The sequence below is a fragment of the Zalophus californianus genome, chromosome 5 (assembly GCF_009762305.2).
Source record: "Zalophus californianus isolate mZalCal1 chromosome 5, mZalCal1.pri.v2, whole genome shotgun sequence".
Taxonomy (NCBI): Eukaryota; Metazoa; Chordata; class Mammalia; order Carnivora; family Otariidae; genus Zalophus; species Zalophus californianus.
The window spans coordinates 52,275,015-52,294,901 of record NC_045599.1 but is presented as its reverse complement, the minus strand read 5'-3'; the positions used below and the strand labels follow the sequence as shown (position 1 = coordinate 52,294,901).

The 19,887-nt window shown below is 42.9% G+C and overlaps 1 long non-coding RNA gene across 1 annotated transcript in view; it reads left to right on the top strand.

The window, feature by feature from the left end:
• LOC113929337 overlaps positions 1–19,887 on the top strand; it is a 173,038-nt gene that overhangs the window by 74,462 nt on the left and 78,689 nt on the right. Inside the window, exons 2-3 of the long non-coding RNA XR_003522166.2 lie at positions 6,884–7,061; positions 7,396–7,528. This is a non-coding gene — a long non-coding RNA (uncharacterized LOC113929337). The remainder of the gene's footprint in view (positions 1–6,883; positions 7,062–7,395; positions 7,529–19,887) is intronic.

The following is a 19,887-nucleotide window of genomic DNA, read 5'->3' as shown; positions in this document are numbered from 1 at the left end:
TATTTTTAAAGACAGAATAATCTATACTTTTGCTTTTGACATTATTTAATCATTTAACTGTTAGTTCATAAAACCCAAGAAGCATCCTGTTCTCATTTTGGAAAGCGTTTTGATGGTGGAAGTGAACAGAGAGAGCTGAGGAGTGGAGGGACAAGGGAGTAGGTGGCCTGAGGATTATTTTCCAACATGGGACTTGGACTTGCTGCAGTCCTACAGTCATATGTTTTTTAGAGCTCAGCCTTTCACCTTCAAATGACTCTACATCTTATGACTTTTCTTTCTCACAGGGATTAGACAGCAACTCTCCAAACTTTTCTACACTGCCCCACGTGGTTTTTAGCATGGAAACCTTTATCCCAGTCTAAGTGTGAGCCCACCTATGTCAGAATGTTTCATCTACAGAGCTGGACACCTGCTACTCTGGAACCTTAAAAATACTCTGAATACTCTGAAAAATGAAATTAATGGCCAGTTGGGACAGGAAAATGTGAGGCCTTCTGGTTCTGTCTACTTCCAACTTGTCTGCATGACTGATTTTTTTTTTTTTTAAACATCAAGGACTTGGTGAGTTGTCTTGGTAAGTTGTAGACATTTTCTCTCCATTGTTGTTCAGTCCAGGAAAAGGAGTATCATCCACCCTTTATTTAGATTAGATACATAGGAGCAATCCTTATTGTTTCCCTTTTTGTTATTCCTCGCATCTAATTCATTCTGAAATCCTGTGGATTTCCTTACAGAGCACACATAGAGTGTATCAACTTCATCTCTGAAGTCAGCATCCTAGTCCAGGCCATCACCATGTCAAATCCTCAAGAATTTTCAGTCTTGTCTCCTTGGCTCAACCTTGGCTCAACCTTTGCTTGTCTATGATGTATTCTTCACCTTGAGGCCAGAATTTTCTTTTAAAAATGCAAATTAGAGTATGCCAGTCCCCTTCATAAAACTGTCTCTGGTTTCTCAGTACTCTGAATAAAATCCAACTCCTAACTACCATCTCCTAAACCCCTTGTTGATCTAGCTTCTGTACGCTCCTCCAACTTCTCTATTGCCTTCCAATGCTGTGCCTGCAATTGTTACCTTCATTTCTTTTCTATGCTTGGAGAGTTTCTCCTTCACTTCTTGCATGATCTTAGCTTAAATGTCACCTCCCCCAGAGGCATCCCCTGATTACCCTCCCAACCTGGTGTGAAAGTTACTACGGAATGGGTAGCTTAACATCCATTCAAACTCTCTTTCCCTATGCTGAGAATACAAAACTAAAATTCACATTTCCTAGGCCTTCTAGGAGCTTGGATCCTAGAAATGATATAGTTTCTGTGAACAAAATGCAGGACATCCATTTTGTGGCTCACAGGGTCTCCATTTGATGGCACCAAGCATCATTTTGCTGGCATGGATGGTGGCTGGAGTGTTGTGATTCTGGAGAAAGCAGTTCTAGCTATAACTGCAACATGAAGTAGCAAAAGGCAGCTTCCTGATTCAGGAACAACACTACTTTAATTGCATTGGGGGCTGGAATGTTTCTACAGTCAGCAGGGGCATAACACCTTCCTAATATACCAGCTTCTTCTAACAGGTTGTGCAGAGGTTGGGGATTGTTCTTGAGAGGTTAGTCTAGAGCCTGCTCCTCGAGCCCTTTTAACAATTTTATAAGTCACTGAGTTCCCTATATAGAATCCTTTTCTGCTTAAAGTAGCTAGAGTGGATTCTGTTGTTTGCAATAAAGTCTAGACCAATACAAGTGCCTAGGATAGGTTACTCTGTAGCTCATCTTTGATTTTTTTTTATTCATCCCAATTCTAATTTAAATTATACTGTTCATGTAGTGTCTCTCTCCATTACAATATAAACTTTATGAGGATAGGACTTTGATTCACTGCTCTGTCGCCAGCACCTAGGACAGTTCTTGATGCATGGGAGGTGTTCCATAAATGTTTGTTGCATGAATGAATGAGCCCTAACTTTTGCAGAGGTTACTCCACACCATGCCCAGGCTATCTTAACAGCAGGGGGTTTGCTCCGCAGTTACAGTCTTTCGTTTGACTCACCGTTTGTTTCTGGTCCAGCTCCAATTTAGATCTTTTGACTCAGCAATGGAAACATGCATTCCTGATGATGATCACAGAGTGAGTCCTTGAATTCTCTAAAAACTCTGCATCAGGAAGCTTCTGCTAAATGGTGCCTCGCACTGCTATCGACGGAGCATGGCTCAGCCAGAGTTCACTATCAGTGTGTCAGGCAGTAGGGCAGAGAATGAACAAGGAGGGCTGGCCATTGCAGGCCCTTTTTGCTTGAAAGACTATTTCACAAACAGTGGCAAGTCTGGGCACTCTCCTTCTGAAAGACTGCCCAAGATCAGCCTACCCATTCTGGCTGTGGATCCTCTCTTTCCCATAACCCAACATGCTTTTCCTCTTTTGAAAAATGTTCACAAGTCTGCAGCATGCCCGTGCTAATTTAATACTCTATTTGTATTTGCTCTAAGAGCCCTTCCTTTCTCTTTGTCTGTTTCCAAATGAAGCCAATGTCCAGAAATGCTTGTAGTCTCTTTGCTTTGTTTTTAACACACTGAGAAGTTAGGTTCTCAGCATAAAATGTTAAATAATGAGAGTATTTGCCTAAAATAATCTATGCCTCATTCATTTTTTTTATCATAGCGCTAGGTGCAGGGTCTGGTACATAATGGGTACTCAGTAAATGCTTGAAGAATGATTGAACGCAGCATGTCCAATTTATCAAACAAACAAAACAAAGAATGATTGAATGAATGAATCATCTTAGTTTTGTGCTTTTTCAAAGCTGGCGAAAGGTTAACGTATGCAGAGAAGACTTAGTATATGAGAAAAGAATCCCACATATGACTTCGATTCTATTCAAATGTGTTCCTGCTGTTAGGCAGGATTTCATTAACATGTTCTCTACATCATGCCTGCTGAATATCATTGCAGTATTTAGTTGACAAGTGCCATTCACAAGCCACATCCCTGAACCTGAGAGGGTACCCTGCCATGTGGGGCTTTCTCTTCTCGGTCCTGACACACGTCCGATGGCAAATGTCAAACGTTCTTTTTTTAGGAATCCTGTACAGAATGATGTGCTTCTTCAAGGTCAGGGCAGGCACCCACTCGACTTTGCATTCATGAGCAAGAATGCTGGTGACAGGTAACCTTCAGAGAGGGAGGCTGTCATGGGCAGAAGGGTGAAGGCTGGGGATTGAATCCTGAAAAAGTCACATCTGCTGGCTAGCAAGAGCCGGAGCTCACGTCAGAGCAGGTGGCGACTAGCTGGCACCGGAGGGCTCGTGGTTACTGATTAAGCTGGGCAAGGCATTTTAAAAGCGAAGAGCACTCCCTGAGTTGAGATTAGGCAGACTCTTGCAGGCTTTCACAGCGGGGAGAGGAGTGGTGGGGGGGGTGGGGGAGGGAGGAAAAGGGTGAGGTCAGGAAAAGGACAGGGAGTGAGTATGCCCTTGGCTTGGCAGGGGGGAGAAGTCTCGCCGGGGTGGGCAGGCCCTGCGTTCTGTCTCTGGAGCTGCCAGAGACAGGTACTATCTATCTCTGGGGCAGAAATTCCTGTCCTTGAGATTGAGACACTTCGCGGGTTTGCCAGTTGTCTCGAAGGGCACTGTGAAATTTTCAAACCCAAATGGTTTCTACAGCTCTTGACTCATAGGTATATTACACAGCTATCTTCGAGTCCCTTTTGAAGGCTGTTTCCACTCTCAAGATGCCTGGCCATAGCTGCTGAAGTTGCTATTATTTTCACTTGCTTACTATAAAATAAGCCTCAAGTTATATGGTTTGCAGATACCATATAACTATTAAATTGCATCCTCACAAGCTGGTGAGATGGGTGTATTTATCCTCATTTTGTACATCGAGTGCCTGAGGCTCAGAGAGGCTGAACAACTTGTCCCATGTCACAGAGCTGCAAGGTGACAGAGGCGACTCCCCAAAATGAAAGCACTTCTGCCCGTCTAGGGGAATGAGTCCCTAAATAATGGTGCTTTGCCAACTGCAGAAGATTTTAATAGATATTTGGCCCTAGGCATGCTATTTTTCTGTCCTTGGGAACTAACTTTACATTATTGCTCTTGTGTCCCTCAAACAGTTTATTAACTACAGAACAAACTACGTTTTTTTCCAGACACAAATGAATGAAGCAAAACATGGATTGAGCATAGGATGGGTAGCAAACACAGGAGTGGGCAACTGGCTTGTGAAATATGAATGGAGGAGAGCCAAAAGCTGCTGTCTCCCTCTCTTCCCCTCTCCGATGCCAACCTACCCTGTGGCCTGAAGTTCCCCCAAACAGAACCACTCATTTAGAGGAATGTTCTGACAGTCTCTACAAAAAATGTTGGTTTGTTCCCTGTGAGGACTAATGCATTGATGATGGAGATATATATATACATATATATATATATATATATATTTTTTTTTTTTTTTTTTTGATCATAGTATTCAAGCTTCACTTGTATATATTGGTTTCTCTCGTTGGATTATCTCAACCCACTGCAAGGCAAACATTTCCTCTCAGCATGGATTAGTTTATCAGAATAGACAGCCCCGAGCAAACCCCTCAGGGCATGGAGCACAGGATAGTTAAGTTTTGATGCTAAGAAAGATGATGAGGAGAAGTTGTCAGAAAAGGTCAGGAGCTTTAGACCATTTCCCTTGAGGGTGGATCCTGAAAGAAGCTAAAGCAGCCAGCCACAGCATGAAGGTTTCATACCCCAGGACATAAAGCTGAAACCATGGCCAGTTGTGAAGCTAAAATGTGAGGAGTATTTATATATAGAGGGTATCCCTCAGACAGCTTGGAATATTTAGATTTTTTTTTTAAGGTAAGATTTATCAATGTACCACCTGATAGTTATATTTTATCAGAGAAGTAAACCATATCTTTTAACTGTGTCACCTTAGCAGTCCTAGAAGGAGTTTAGAGGAGGTGTGGGGAGAGAGAATGAGACATGGGAAGAGGTGATATGACAGTGATGAACACATTTCTCCCACAGAGAACAGGATAGGGCCATCTCCCATCACCAGCTTTTCCTCCCATGATCTTTCCCTGGAAGATCAGAGATCCCAGGTGGGCTTGGAGAGGCACGCAGAGACACTTGGCCACAGCGTGAGCTGTGCAGGCTCACCCACTACCCTGGGAGATGGGCCCGCGCATGGTCACCCAATGGGAAATCTGACCCATTCCATTCCTCCCAACCTGGAAAACTTCTGGCCCTTTCCTACATGTTTCCCCTGATCTTTTCTGCTGCTAACATTCAAACCAATCTTTACAACTCTTTCAGAGCCTATTGTTCCCTTAGGAGTAGTGCCAGTGAGGGCAGGGTAGCAAAGCCGTTACCCTCCAACCAGTCACAGGACCCTTCCACTGATGTTTCCTCCCTATGTGCTGGTAAAGGCAATGCTTGCCCCTGGCAGATTTGTCAATTCGGCCAAGTCTTGTTTTCATATTCTCTGCTCCTCCTGCTCCATTTCAAGCCAGCCAAGCATCTAGTGCCCTCATTCCCTTCCTCCCATCCCGTCACTCCTACCTTTCATGTTTTCTGGTCCTAGACAACCCCTTCTCCTTTCCTTTTTAGCTTATTTCTCCAAAGTTACCTGACCTGGGTCTCGTTCTCTTTGTGGGTGATACTGGGTTGTCCAGATACGTGCATATTTATCAACATATTAGCCAACATCTAATGTCTAGAATGTCACTTCTTCCTGATCAGGACACCCTAAAACACTGTGGTATTATTGGTCTTTATCTATATAAGAAAGTCTTCTAAGGAGTAACTCTAAGGGGAAACTCAAGAACTAACACCAACCAAAAGGGGAGACATCTCAGTCCCTGGTCCCTTCCTCAGGGGTGTCAGCTGCTCCTTCTGTGTCTGTGTGGGATGCGCCCTGGGGTGGAGGTCTGGAAGTCTAGCTTGTGCTTGATTTAGGACTCTAAAACAGTCTTGGCAACTGGCTGTCAACCTCCCTAGAGTCTCGAGCGTCTCCCTCGACAAAGTCAGGGTTGATAGTGAGAGCGCGATCTCCTCTCTCTAGGTGGTGTCCTGAGAGAAGAGTGCGAAGTTGTTGCCAAGTTGCAACACAGAGCACGTGGGGAAAGGCTTACTGAAAGATTTGGATGAAATTCTTCGAGAAGTGGGTCAGAAGGTTGAGATGGAGTCCTTGGCTGAGTCCAGTGCTGAAGAGTGAACTTCTTGCGATGTGTTAGAAAAAAAAGGCCTAAGTGAAGTATTCATGGGCACTAGATGTTTTCCACCCTAACAAAATACCCACGTCTGGCAAGTTTGGGAGGTGATTGCTGCCAGCCATTGTCCATTTCTGTGATGCTGTCTTAAGGCATCTTATTGTGCGGTGCAGGTTTTCAGGCTGGGAGAGCATGGGGGCGAGACAGAGTTACAACTGTGTGGAGCATGCCTGTTTCCAGATGTTGGCCTGAATAAATCCTGACCACTAGCCTTGTTCCAGAAGCCACCTAGAATTGGATTTGGTAATATTTACAGGCAGGACAGAGTGTCCCAGGAGAAATTCAATGACACTAAATTGCTCATGAGGGCATCTTAACTTTTCTGTTTTCTCAGAGCCTGGGGGTATGAGTGCCTCACATTCTGGCCGCTACTTTGGTTTATTTGGAAATGTGCCTTTTTGAAGACCTGAGATTTCATCTCTGCAGAGTCTTCACATGGACCCCATAGCCCATTCCCTAAAGCCCAGAGTAAAATCAGGCCTCATTCTCAGCAACTAGGCTCGAAATCTTGACCAGGGCAGGTTTTGGATTGAGCCATAAACTGTCAAGTGTGAAAAAAACCTGAAGTGTTTTGCTTGGTAAAAGATGAGCGTAATTCACTTCTTCTTCTTTTTTTTTTCAGGCTTCTATTGAGCTCTCCTGTCTGTATGCCATGACAAGACAGAGCGAGAAAGCATTGATAAATTGATGAAACCATTGTGTGTCTTCTCATTCGCTTGACTGTGTTACTCCGTGGGACCCCACTGTGGGTTCTGTGTCTGTACATCATGCACCACGAGCAGCAGAGGCAGGGCCAGCTGGTGAGGCTTCTACTGTCCAACTGCTTGTGGTCATGTTTTCTTAAGCAGCTGTTTGGGGGAAACTATTAATGCTAAGTTCCTTGCATGGAGATGGAAACGGAGAGGAATCAGCCCCATCCATCATCCCTGGGGTAGACTTTCTGTGCCAGGGAGGCAATCCCATACTGGGAAAATCTGCTTCCCTTTGTTCTCAATGTTGATGATTCTGACAGTTACCTATTTTTATTTCCTTTACCATTTTTAGGGGGGTGCTCTTTTGGACCTACCGGTTTCCTTAGGGAGGGAATCTCTTTAGGATATTTACACATCTTTATTATCTGGTCTTTTTAATCAGGAGGAGGTAGCTTGCTGAAGGCAGTCTTGCTGTGAGAACAGGAGGAGCAGCTGTTGAAAGAAGAAGAGAGAGATTGAAACTGGAAGTTTTGGTGATAAAATTGGATTGAGAGAGAGGCCAGTGATGGATTAAGGTATGAGTGAATATTCAAAACCAGAATGTCTGGATCTGCAAATTAGGATTGTGCTCGTGAGTCTTTTTTTAGGTACGTACCACCCCAGTGCTGGTTACAACATGGGCCCTTGATAGTGGCTGATTCACTGGTAACATATGCGTTCTGCACGGAGCCAAGCCCCAAATTTCTGCTCCTGTTTTTTGTTTCTTTTCATTTTATTCATGTTCATGCTCAAAAAAGCTTAGAAGAATGGGAGATGAGACATCATCACTTTTGGAAGTCATGATTTTTCTAGCAGAGTCAAGGGTGTTAACCCCCATCTCTCTACTTCCAGAGCTTAATTGTATAATAATTAATGAAGACCTCTTGTTCTGGGCAGGGAAGAAGCTATGCAGGTTAGAGGAGTAGACATTCTAGTTTCTTTCATGGAGGGTGAATGGCACAGACATGCAGAGGAAGGTCTTTTTCCCATGGAGACCCATATTTACCAGCCTGATGAGAGCCAGGCACATTGGTCTGGGATGGATGGAAGAAGAGTAGAGAGGCTTTAGCCAAAAAGTCACAGACTTACCTGCTTCCTTGGCAAAACTTGGTCCCTCAGCTTCCCCTCTGCCCGTAGAGCAAAACAAGCTTACAATAAAAGCTTTGGCAGAAATAAGTGTTCAGCTTGGGGGGGGGGGGGTGTCTATCTTAATGTGCAGGGTCTTGATCTTTCTCTTTCTTTCTTTCTTTCTTTCTTTCTTTCTTTCTTTCTTTCTTTTAATTGCAAAGGTATTTCAACACTGGCATTAATGAATATTTTGAAAGACTCGAAATATTATAGATAGTGCCTTCCTTTAGTGTTCTTTTTAGTGCTGTTGTATGTTTTCCAAAGTCTTTGTAACTGGTATGTATACTTTAAAAAGATTGCAAAAATGAATCCTTATAAACCCTCAGGCTACTGCATCCATTTCCATTTTAAGGTATTTTCTCTTTCGGTGTTTGTTAATTTTGTGCCATTTTGGCATGCTTTCAGAAGTAATTTATTGAGATGAATTTGTATAACATAACATCAAGTGTTTTAAAGTGAACAGTCAGTAGCGTTTGGTACACTTACAGTGTTGGACATCTATCTAATTCTAAAACATTTCCATCTTAATTTAAATGAGATGGTAATCTGTATTAATGGGTAAAACTTCTTACCCATTCAACAGTTTTTCTACATTTCTCTGCATGTTGCCTTTCCCACAGCCCCTGTCAACAACTTGCCCGCATTTTGTCTCTATGGATCTATCTATTCTGAATATTTCATATAAATGGAATTATGTGACTTTCTTTCACTTAGCGTGCTGTTTTTTTAGAGGTCCATTCATGCTTTAGTGCTTGTCAATACTTTTTCCTCTTTATGGCTGAATAATATTCCATTTTATGGATATACCAAACTACTTAATCTATTCATCTGTTGATGAGCATTTGGGCTATTTCGACATTTTGGCTTTTGTGAAGATGTATGTGCATGTTCTTATTTGTCTGGTTTTAGTTCTTTTGGGTGTATATCTAGTTTATACTGGTGTTAACATAATTGCTGGGTTATATGGTGAGTTTATGTTTTGCTTTTTGAGGAGCTGCCAGACAGTTCTGTACAGTGGCTAAAACATTGTGCCTTCCAGCCAACAGCATGCAAGGGGTTCAATTTCTCCATATCCTCTCCAGCCCAGCACTTTTCATTTCTCTTTGACATACTTTTAACCACTGTGAGCATGTCATTTTATGCAATTGGCTATTAAGTTTCAAAATTTATATTAACCTCTAGCACTTGTGTGTACTGGTGCATTTGACATTATCTGGGTTGCCAGTTCAGAAAAACTTTGTTTCGTTATCTCAGTTTTGTTCTCGGGTCATCTAATTCATCCCCGTGACTTTACCTCTGATAATATTTGAGCACAGTGTTTATTGTTGGAACAGATTTTCTTGCATCTTAGAGCAAACTCTGTCTTAGACATGTTGGCCCCTGGCCTATTTTTTGGTTACATGAGTTTTTGAAGCCTAATATTCAAAGCAGAGCTCTTTCCTGAAAGCCAAGTAGGGATGCTCGCATTTGGCTTCTGTGAAAGTTCTGTGGAACATAGGAATAATGTATGACACAGGAGACTGAACAAGACGGGAGATGCCTTGCATTGTGTACTTTTCTTCAGCTTCACCCACATTCCCACACTTCAGCCTCGCCCCTGGCATGAGGATGAGGAGCAGTGAGACTGTCCAGCTAGGCCAGCAGGGTTTGGGGAACAGAAAGAAGGGCAAGGATGGCCTTGTACCTATAGGACTGGACAGGACAAAAGGTAAGAATGATTTCCTTAAGCTGGATTTGCCTGCTCTAACTCAGATGGTGAATTCAACAATCAGGGAAAAATGACAGAAGGTGAAGTGCAGGGTTTCTCAACCTTGGTACTGTTGACATTTTGTGCTGGGTAATTCTGTGTTGTGGGAAGCAATCTTGTGCAGTGTAGGATGTTCAGTAGCCTCCCTGGCCTCTACCCACCAGATGCCAGCAGGGCTCTCCACCACCCCCTGCCCTGTCTAGACATTGCCAACCGTCCCTGTGGGGCACAAAGACTCCCAGTTGAGAACTACTGGGCAAAGTGAATATTAAATTTTTCACTTATCAGTTAGCATTATTATTTAAAAGTTAGTATTTATTGAGGCCTAACACTGGGCCAGGTGCTATACTCAGCATTTCCTTCATTTATTCCTCAGCAAATATGTGAATGTTTATTCTGCTGGGAACTGAATCCATTATGTGGACTAAGCTCTGGTGAAGTCCCGCCCCCATGGAGCTTCCATTCCAGTGCAGAGATGAACATCACACAAACCTGGGATTGCAACCGTGACAAGTAATATGGAAGGACAGGCCTTCAGGGACTGTGATGAGAGCAGTTTTCGAGGGGCCCCTGTACACCAGGCTTTGTGCTGAGACCGTCCCATGTATGAAGTCATGTGGCCCTTACAACAGTGTAGGTTAGAGTCACTGGCACTCACACCCGTCTTGCAGGAGGAAACTGAGCCTTAGGTGGGCAAAGTCGGACAGACGGTAAGGGGTAGAGTTTGGGTTTTGAGCCTGCTGTGTTGTCTTCGGAGCCTGAGCTTCTAACCACCATTCGAGATAAGGTGAAGTGAGAGCTGTGGAATGGATAGACTGACGGAAGAGGGAAAGGCAGAGTGCTTCAAGGCAGAGGCACAGCCAAGGACAGAGAGCAGAGGACAGCAAAAAAGGCCCCGGGGGGGAGGGGCAAGCCGGAGTGGGGAGGAGGCTGTGGTGGTGTCAGTGGTGGGGGACAAGAGATTCATCGTCACCTAGAAAGCCATGGCGGGGTGGGTGGTGGGCTGAAGGGGCTCTCTAGGGGGAGGGGACACTCAGGTGTGCCCTCACTGCCGTGTTTAATATTTACAGCCACCCAATGAGGAAAGAGCAAAAGCCTTTCACTGACAAAATGGAACTCAGGGAGCCAAATGCTTGGTGAAGGTCATAAAATGAAAATGTGGCAGAGCTGGCCTTATACTCAGCTTGTCCCATTTGAAACCCATTCTCTTCACCAGCACACTGTGCAGCACTGTGCTGTCCTGGGGCAGTGGGGCACAGCCGGGTCACTGTGCACGCCTCCCTCATGATAGCCAGTGAGATGGCTCTGAGGTCTGGAAATGCTGTCCCCGTGCCTTTGGATCACTGTGTGTTAATGCAGACTCGGTTCCCTGCGTCTCCACAGTTGTTTTCTAACTTTGGAATTTTCTAGTTGCGGTTGATTGTCTTTCATGACAATTCACCCTTTCGCCCCGGCCACCCCTTGGTCCTGCCATTCTGCCCTGGGACACTGTACATGTGGCCTGTGATAAGAATCGCTCCATTCAGAGTAGCTGGCAGGTAGATGTCCTACTTGCTCAAACATGCGTGAAGGTCTCCACTCCCCGCGGCTCATGGCCGTGGCGCCTGGAACTCTTTGGCTGGCCTTCTTCTGTTCTTTTGGAGATAGTATGGTACACTTCAAGCTAGTGTTCATTTAAATATTAATACGCAGTTGCCCAGTCTCTCCTGTGGTATTACCCCATTCTGTGGGGGGTTAGGCTGAGCTAGCCTCCCTGCTCCCTTGCATCACACATATTGGCAGCACCGACCCTTGCAGCTGAGCCGGATCCTTGCCTTTTCACCAACCCAAATGCTCTGCCGTGTGAACCCAAACGAAATGAGCCCCTTCATCTTGCACACGGATAATTAAACTTCAAACACTGTTTATCTCAGTCCCCAAATCCTCAGAATGCAGAAGCAAATTAATTTTAAATCTATATCTGCTTTAAATAGTAATTGTTTAATCAACAGGCTTGATGTTTAATTATATTCTTTGTTCGTACTCCCCGCAGGCTTGAATAGACCACATAATTCCTGGGTTGCTTTCATTTCTGTAATTAGATCATGTGACAGATCCGTACTATATTACGGGTACTGTAGTCACTTCTCTCCCACCACCCTGTAAATGCTAAAATGGTTTCTCATGAATACTTAGATTAGAACAGCTCAGCTTAACATGGAGCTGTGAGTGTTTTGCTTAAATCCTTTACTCTTCTTTCACCTAATAGTTGGCTCGGGAGCAAGCGATTTTTACTGGTGCCTGCGATATTGTGCTGACTGTTTTCCGAGTTGAGCTCCTGTTTTCCTGAAAGAAAACCTTTCCTGACCACATAGAAACACACTGTATGGACACCTTGAAGTCGGTTTTATCCTTAGAGAAATGATATTTTAAGGTTCAAATGGAATAAAAAAATAGTCCACTGGGCTTTTCTTTTCTGACCATCTGGGGCTTCATGGAGAAAGTGGAAGTAATTTTCCACATTAGAAAGAGTCGTTTTGTCTCCAAGAATTTATTTTGCTTGTCTGGATTCATCCGCTAAAAATGAGAGCTGGACCTTAGATAATTAGGTCAACGTTGAAATCTATTCTCTAATTGGAATTTGTTTGTCCCACACAATATGCCTGATTTTCTATGGGTCTGTGCTAGAAATATGATTGTTCAGCCAATCTGGCTCTTTTTACTTCCTTTATCATTCATATCCTCCATCTCGTTATCATTTGGCTTTTATTTCTCAGAGTTCTTGCAGTTCTTAATTTTTTCTCGTTTTTGTTCATGAGGTACACAGAATTTGGTAAGGCATAGCGAGTGTGGCCTAATCGATGCCGTGTAAGTTGGGGGAAGCGCTTACAAGTTGGAGAGAACATCATTTTTTGGTTGATTTAAAAAAACTATAGGGTGTCTATAGCTAAAGCTCAAAATAACTAGGCTCTTTTCCTCCATCCTATTTCAAAGTTACATCCAAGTTTGTACTGTCACGTCCCTCAGTCTTCAGCTTTATTCATTTCTTATTTACTTTCCTACCCATGGAATAGCTGTGTTTTTGATTACTTTCCCTTACCTATATTTGTACATTTTTCAGGCAGTATCTCATTTTGTTATTTTGATCCAGCTATGCATTTTTATGAGTTTCACCACCATATCCTACCCGTATTTCTGTAACTGCCAGTATTTTTTTTTTTTTTTTGGATGGTTTCACCATCCTTTTGGGTATTTGCAACACTTCCCAATTATATCTGTGGAATTAATTTCTGCATTTGTTATTCACCTTTCCAGATCATCCATGCAAATGCTAAATTAAATGTGACATGCTCATAGATACCACTACATTCACAGATTAGTAATTATCCTGTGTTAATGGATCTGGGATAGTTTTTGGTTGGAGAATTCTGACCCTGATTTCTCTCCTACTCTCACTTGGGAGATCAATCCTTATGTAGATTTTATTTGTATATTTTCCAAGATGTAGAAATCCATGTAATCATGTGGGATAATCTGAGATACATTTCGATTCAGATGTAATGTCAGTTAAGTTCTAGTTGGGAAATAGAAACACTTTTGGTCTTTTTGATAGAGAGAATATAGTACAGGGAACTGGTCTTGTCACTCAAAACAGAGAAGCCAAAGAGGACGGGGTATAGCAGCCCAGAGGCTGGCCGTGGCAGGAAGCTGCTCTCACCCTGAGCTGGGTGGACTGCAGAGGGAAGAGGTGTTACCAGAGCCCAGAGTTCGAGCTGCTGGTTGGAGCTGGGAGCACAGAGGGTAGGATGGCCTGTTGGAGCTGGTGGCTCCCAGGAGAAATAGCATCGCCTAAGATGCCACCCTGGGTGGGGAGAGGAAAGGATAAACCTCTCAGTTTCCTTCTTCCTTTTAGCCTCCCATTGGCTGATCCTATCTGGAAGCCAGTCCCCAAATACACAGGTTAGAGCAAGGGGAAGTGCAGAAATGGATCTGAGAGCAGAGTCAAACGACCAACGCAGATGTGGTCAGATGTGCTGTGAAATCTGGTATGTGTATTACAGTGAGCTTGCCACTTCATCACTCACCATCACCTGCCTCTCTCATCCATTCTGGACACACCCTCAGCCTGGTCTTCCTAAAATACCATTTCTGCCTTTGCACGAGGATTCTTACTTCCTGCCACACCAAGCCTGAACTTGTCAGGACTTTCCAAATCTTCTGGTTCTGCTAACTCAGACCCAGATTTAGCTCACCTTCATCCTGGCCCAATTCTTTGCTGGAGGGAAGGAAGGTGAAAAGGTAAAGCAATATTGGTTCATTGCCTATTAGGCGACAGACACTAACCTGGGAAGTTGGTATACCTTCTCTTATTACATAATTCTCAGAGCTGTCTCTCCATTTCAGGTGGTTTAGTGAGGCTCAGCAAGGGAAGGTAATTGCTCCAAGGTGATGTAGTCTGGCTGAAATTGGAGCTGGGTCCATCTGACAGCAAGTTTTGTTTCCACTAGGCCACATCATCTTCCTGGTTTGATTAATGCTCAGAGAACATAAGTGATTTACTGAAGTTCCCATGGTTGCTAAGTGCTACCTGGCAACTCAATACATCTGTTTTGCATTTAGAGTTCCCTCGCAGTCATGTTTTAGCAAGATCTTACCACTCATCCTTAGTTCAAGTCCTACTTTCTCCATGTTATTTCCCCCTGTCTGGGAAGCAAGCTCTCCTTTCTTTGAACTTTTACCACATTTACACCACTTAAATAATATAAAGTCTTGAGTCTCTAAGTGCTTCATATAAGGAACATAAATTCTGGAGTCAAGATATAAATAGTAGCTACAATAATTTCTTATTTATTTCCTCTATCTATAGAATCCCATTCTAGTGACATAGTTAACAATGATCACTACCAAACTGCGTTCGGAAATTTAGACAGAGAATTTAGACAATTTAGAGAATTCCGTATTTCTTAGTGGGGATTTTAAAGCTTACATGTGCATAAGAATCACATGGGGATAGTGTTAAAATGCACATTTTGACTCAGTAGGCCGGGTGGGAGGCTTGGGGTTCTGATGATGTTGCTAGTCCAAGAACCACACTTTGGGTATTGAGTCTAGAACACAGATTTACACATCAGAGTCAGGGACAACCTACTGAGGGCCTTCATCGCAATGGACATGATGAACTGACAGCTACATATGCTCATATCTAGGGAAATGGGACAAATGGCTGGTCAAATTTAAGGGTCCTAGTGTTGGAAGATGAGAAGCCAAGAATAAATATATATTAGTGAGCATAAATTCAGTGGGGACAGGGCTGGCACAATGTGTCATATGGGTAAAGATTTGCTTTCCTTGAAAACATTATGGTCTATTGCTGTTTTAACATTTTATTTGAGGGAGGGTGGCTGCAAGAAATGCAAGGAATGATGGCCTCTGGTGTGTTCCTGAAAGGGATGAAGAGAAGGCTGTTCTCAGGCTCAGCTCTGATTTTGTGATCTCCAAAGAGGAGTGGGAAGGTGTTCTTCTGGATCTTGGTTTAGGGATGTAGTGGGAGAGGACTTTGATTTGCTATGATGGCCTGAGTTTTTGATCTCTTTTGCCAAGTTCTAGCTAGATGGTAGAGCAGACGATATCACTCCTAAGAGAGGAAGGAGGGTAACTGGTGATGTATATGTACATACGGTATACACATACACCCCTGCCATGTGCTTTTCTGGTGCAGGAAACTGATGGATGGGATTTAGAAGAGGCTCCCCACTCAGCTGCCTCTCCTGACTTTGTGTTTGAGTCTTGAGTCAGTTGGAAATTTCACTGGGGGCAGATGTGCTGGTCCTCCAGGGTCATGGGGTGAAACTGCCCTGAGGACATTGTTGATTGGTTCTTGGGAATTCCTGGAGAAGAATGGGAAGATAGACTCTTCTTCATTCTCTACCACCTCTTTCTTGGGTCTTAGGAAAGAGTGCTGAGGTGCCTCCTTGGTGGCTAGAATCAAACTGAATATTTTAATAGTGATCGAAGAAGTTTACCTGAGGTATTGGCCAATATCAATCTTCCTTCCATTTTCAAAAATCAATACCGTATTTCCTATGATTCAATCTTCTCATCTCTCTCCCAAATCCCTGTTACTGATAAAAAAAAAAAATCATTGCTGTCTTTGTCAAACATTTATCTATGATCCATACCATCTGCTATAGATTTTTCAGTTTTATTTTAGGATTTTAATGAAGTTTTTATTTGTTCATTTCATATCTCTTATACTAACCATTACTTCTAGGACTTAGCTCAGATTTCCTCAAACCATCTGGAAGAGGATTGGATCAATCTCATGTACATTGCTGATTTTGGAAGTGGATCAGGAAATTTTTTTTGAAGATTTATACAATTTTCCCTCATTGGTCATGCTCCAGAATGTGTTTGCCCATTGCTATAATTTTATTTGCGATGTGGTCTTCCTTAGCTACCAAATACTAGGAATTTTTATTGGCCCCGATATTTTTGAGTGGTCATGTTTGAAAAACACTGGGGTGAAGGAGTGGGTCAGAAAGAGATATTCATGTAGAAATAAATATTAATTATAAAATATTACCGCTCTCTTCTCCTATTTCCTGTTAACTTTTAGGAATTTCTGATTTGAATTTAGCAAAATACAAAGTGCTTCTTTACTCTCTTTTAGAAAAGGCTGTAAGCTCCACTAGTGTCAAGATAATATATTTTCATCTATGTATTTAGCACTTGGCACTTTAAGTGCTCACTAAATACTGATAAATGAATCAATAAATGACTTTATCTGATTAGCCTATATTGTCCAGGGATAGAAGCTTTGAATTCTGCAAAGGACTGAGTAGGGGGTGTAGGCTAATCTTTTCCTTCATTGAATAATGTTCATTTTCCCTAAAGTTAATATTTTTGAAACATATATAGAAACACAGACCTGATATGTAATTTCTGTTTCAAGTGAAATATCTCACCTCGGAAGGTGGTTGGAACTGAAGAGGGAGACACATGGGATGGCAGAAATGATGCAGGCTTCGCAGGTAGACAGAAGTGGGTTTGAGTGCTGGCCTTACACTTTCCAGTGATGGGACCCTGAGCATGTTACTAGTGCTCTGAGTCTATAAAGTGCAGATATTAATAAAGTACAAATGAGGTAACATATAGGGTCTGAATAAGGCCTTCAAGGCCTTGCCTGACTTGGCCTTTATGTGCCCTACCATTCTTCCCCTGCTCTCTGAATTTCATCTAAATTGCCTTCTTGAACTTTTTCAAAAACTCTAAGTTCCTACCCACTCACCTCAAGGCCTTTGCACATGTGGTTCCCTTCGCTGTCCCTACTTTCTTTCTAATTAGTTCTTATTCATGCTTCAGAGGTCAGCCAGAGCATCATTTTCTTAAGGAAGCCCTCCCTGAGATCCCCAGGAAGGTGCCCGCCTGAACTTTGTCTTACCATGATTGTTGTTACATAATAATTGTGTAATTAGTTGTTCAATTACCCCTACCCTTTCTACCTGTGAGAACGTAAGTCCCGTGAGGGCAGACACCATGACTATCTTATTCATCTTGGTATCTGCAGTGTTTAGCAGAGTGCCTGGCACAAAGTAGCTTAATAAATATTGTTGGATGAATGGGTAAGTGAATGACAAGTAGTTAATAAAAGCAGAACACTAACTAGGTGCACAATAATTTCCATTTCCATCTCAGCCTCCCAAATGCCTTCTTTTAGGAGGCTTTGTGTGGGAGAGTAAAAAAATAAAAGGGTTCATGTTGGGAATCATGACCTCCTTCAGCTGTCTGAAAATTTGTCCCATGGCCATTCCTCTAAGTCCGTGATTCTCAAGCCTCACCTTGTACTAGGATTATCTGGGAAGCTTTTTAAAACTGCAGGTAACTAATCATGTATTATATGCTGGCTAACAAAACCTAATAAAAATAAATAAAAATAAAATGAATAAAAAATTAAAAAAAACCCTGCAGGTAAAATTTCAGTCATTGTAGGGGAGGTCCCGCACATCAGCATTTTAGAGTGCTTTCTAAGTGATTGCCATGTGTAGCCAGGGGTGAAAAGCACTGTGTTAGGTAAGGAATTATTTTGTAAAATCTTGTTAAAATTCAAGAATGGTTTTGTCTGTATCAGTCGTTGTCTGTCTGTTGCAGTGGGTCACACACCTTAGCATCTACCAGCACTTGTGTACTGACTGAGCAGGTTGGCTTTCAGGGAACGGGAGGTGGGACAGAGTGATCATCAGACTGGTAAGTCATCAGGTATCAGTAAATGTCCTGAATGTGTACCAGTCCACGATGGGCATAATCAGGTGGAAATCTGCAAAGGCAAACTTCATCTTCTCAATGTTGCCACTATCCAGGCTTTGTGCTGTTACCCCAGACTTCATGTTATTTCTGTGGAGTTGAGTCGCACTGGGCTAGTTCTGGATGTGCCTCTTCCTAGATGAGACAGTGCTGGAAGGGGTTTCCAGTGTGGGAACAGCTTCAAGCACATGTCTCCTGGAAGGTGCTATAGAGGAGAGTGGTCGAAGTGTGCTATGTAACAGGATTTTGGAAGCCACTTGGCAAAAATGATGGGAAGACCAAATAAACTTTGGCTTCAAAGAATGAGTCTGTAGTCTTATTAAATAATGAAAAAAAGGAAAATATAAAAAATGGAATAATAATTTGGAACGGAAAAAGCTCCCTGCTATAGCAGAAATGCTAAATCTCTATTAAAACAGGGGTTGGCAGACTGTGGCCAGTAGTCCACATCCTGCCTGTTGTCTGTGTTTGTATGACTTATGAGCTAAGAATGGTTTTATATTTTCAAATGGTTGAAAAATAATAAAAAAAAGAATAATATTTCATCACCCATGAAAATGACATGAAATTCAAATATCAGTGTTCATAAATAAAATGGCACTGGGACATAGCCATGCTCATTCTTTTATGCATCGCCTCTGGCTACTTTGTTCTCTAACGGCAGGGTTGAGCAGTGGTGACAGAGGCGGTGTAGCCCACGAAGCCTAAATTACTGACTCTCTGGACCTCTGCAGAGAAAGTTTGCTGACTCCTCTGCTAAAGGATCAGAAGAGGAACTAGCTAGAAGGCTTCACCATGGCTGTACGGAGGCGAGAGAAACGAGAGAGGAGGATGCAGATATCTTTGTAATGATTGTTTGCTAAGTGCCAGGCACATTTAATCCTCTCAGCACCCCATAAGGTAGAGTCATGGTCCCAGCAAAGCACACATGCCCACTCAAATTAAGATAATTGGAAGAGAGTTTAATAAATACACTATTTCCAAAGTGAAGGCAGGTGTAGGGATCCGTGAGCGATAGTGTGTTAGCTCCAGGCTATTAACAAAGGAGATGTTACCACCTCTGGGCCTGGAGGGTTGAGGGGAAGGGGTGGGGGGAGTTTCCAGAATCCAGAAGGACAGACTTATGTGTCTAGGGCTGCCTGGACAGCAGCCGTGACCTTCAGTTGAAGGACACAGCCAGTCAGATAGGATCCCAAAGGAAGTGAGCCCGTGGCATCAACACCTTACCTTCATCCTTCTCCCTTCCTGCAACCTCCTGCAGCAGAGTTTTCAGGTGGTCCTTTGGCTGCCACTTGAATATGGGGACCAACCACAGTCTTGTGGTCATTTTCCTTTCCACTGAGAGATCTCTCTTGTGACTAGAAAGTTCTCCTTTAGATTGGACCAAACCAGGAGGTCACATATACTAATTAAAAAAAACAAAGATAGATAGATAGAGAGGCAGACATCTGAAGCCTTGAGTGTTCTTTACCCACTGTATGTCTTTCTTTTGAGTTACTAGGAAGATTTCTCCGTATCTGTTTTTCTTTCTGTGCCCACTTGGAGTCCTTTTCTGCATTCAGGTATATGACAGTTACTTCTCATAGCCTCCTTCGTCATTCAAAGTCACAGCCTTTCACAGAAGGAACTCAGGGTACAAGTTTGGGTTCATTTTTCTTCTTGTTAAAGATTGGACTCTTAAAAGGCCTGGAAGGGGTATTACTGCGTCTTTAGGCGGCTGCTCAGTGCCGTGTGAATCAG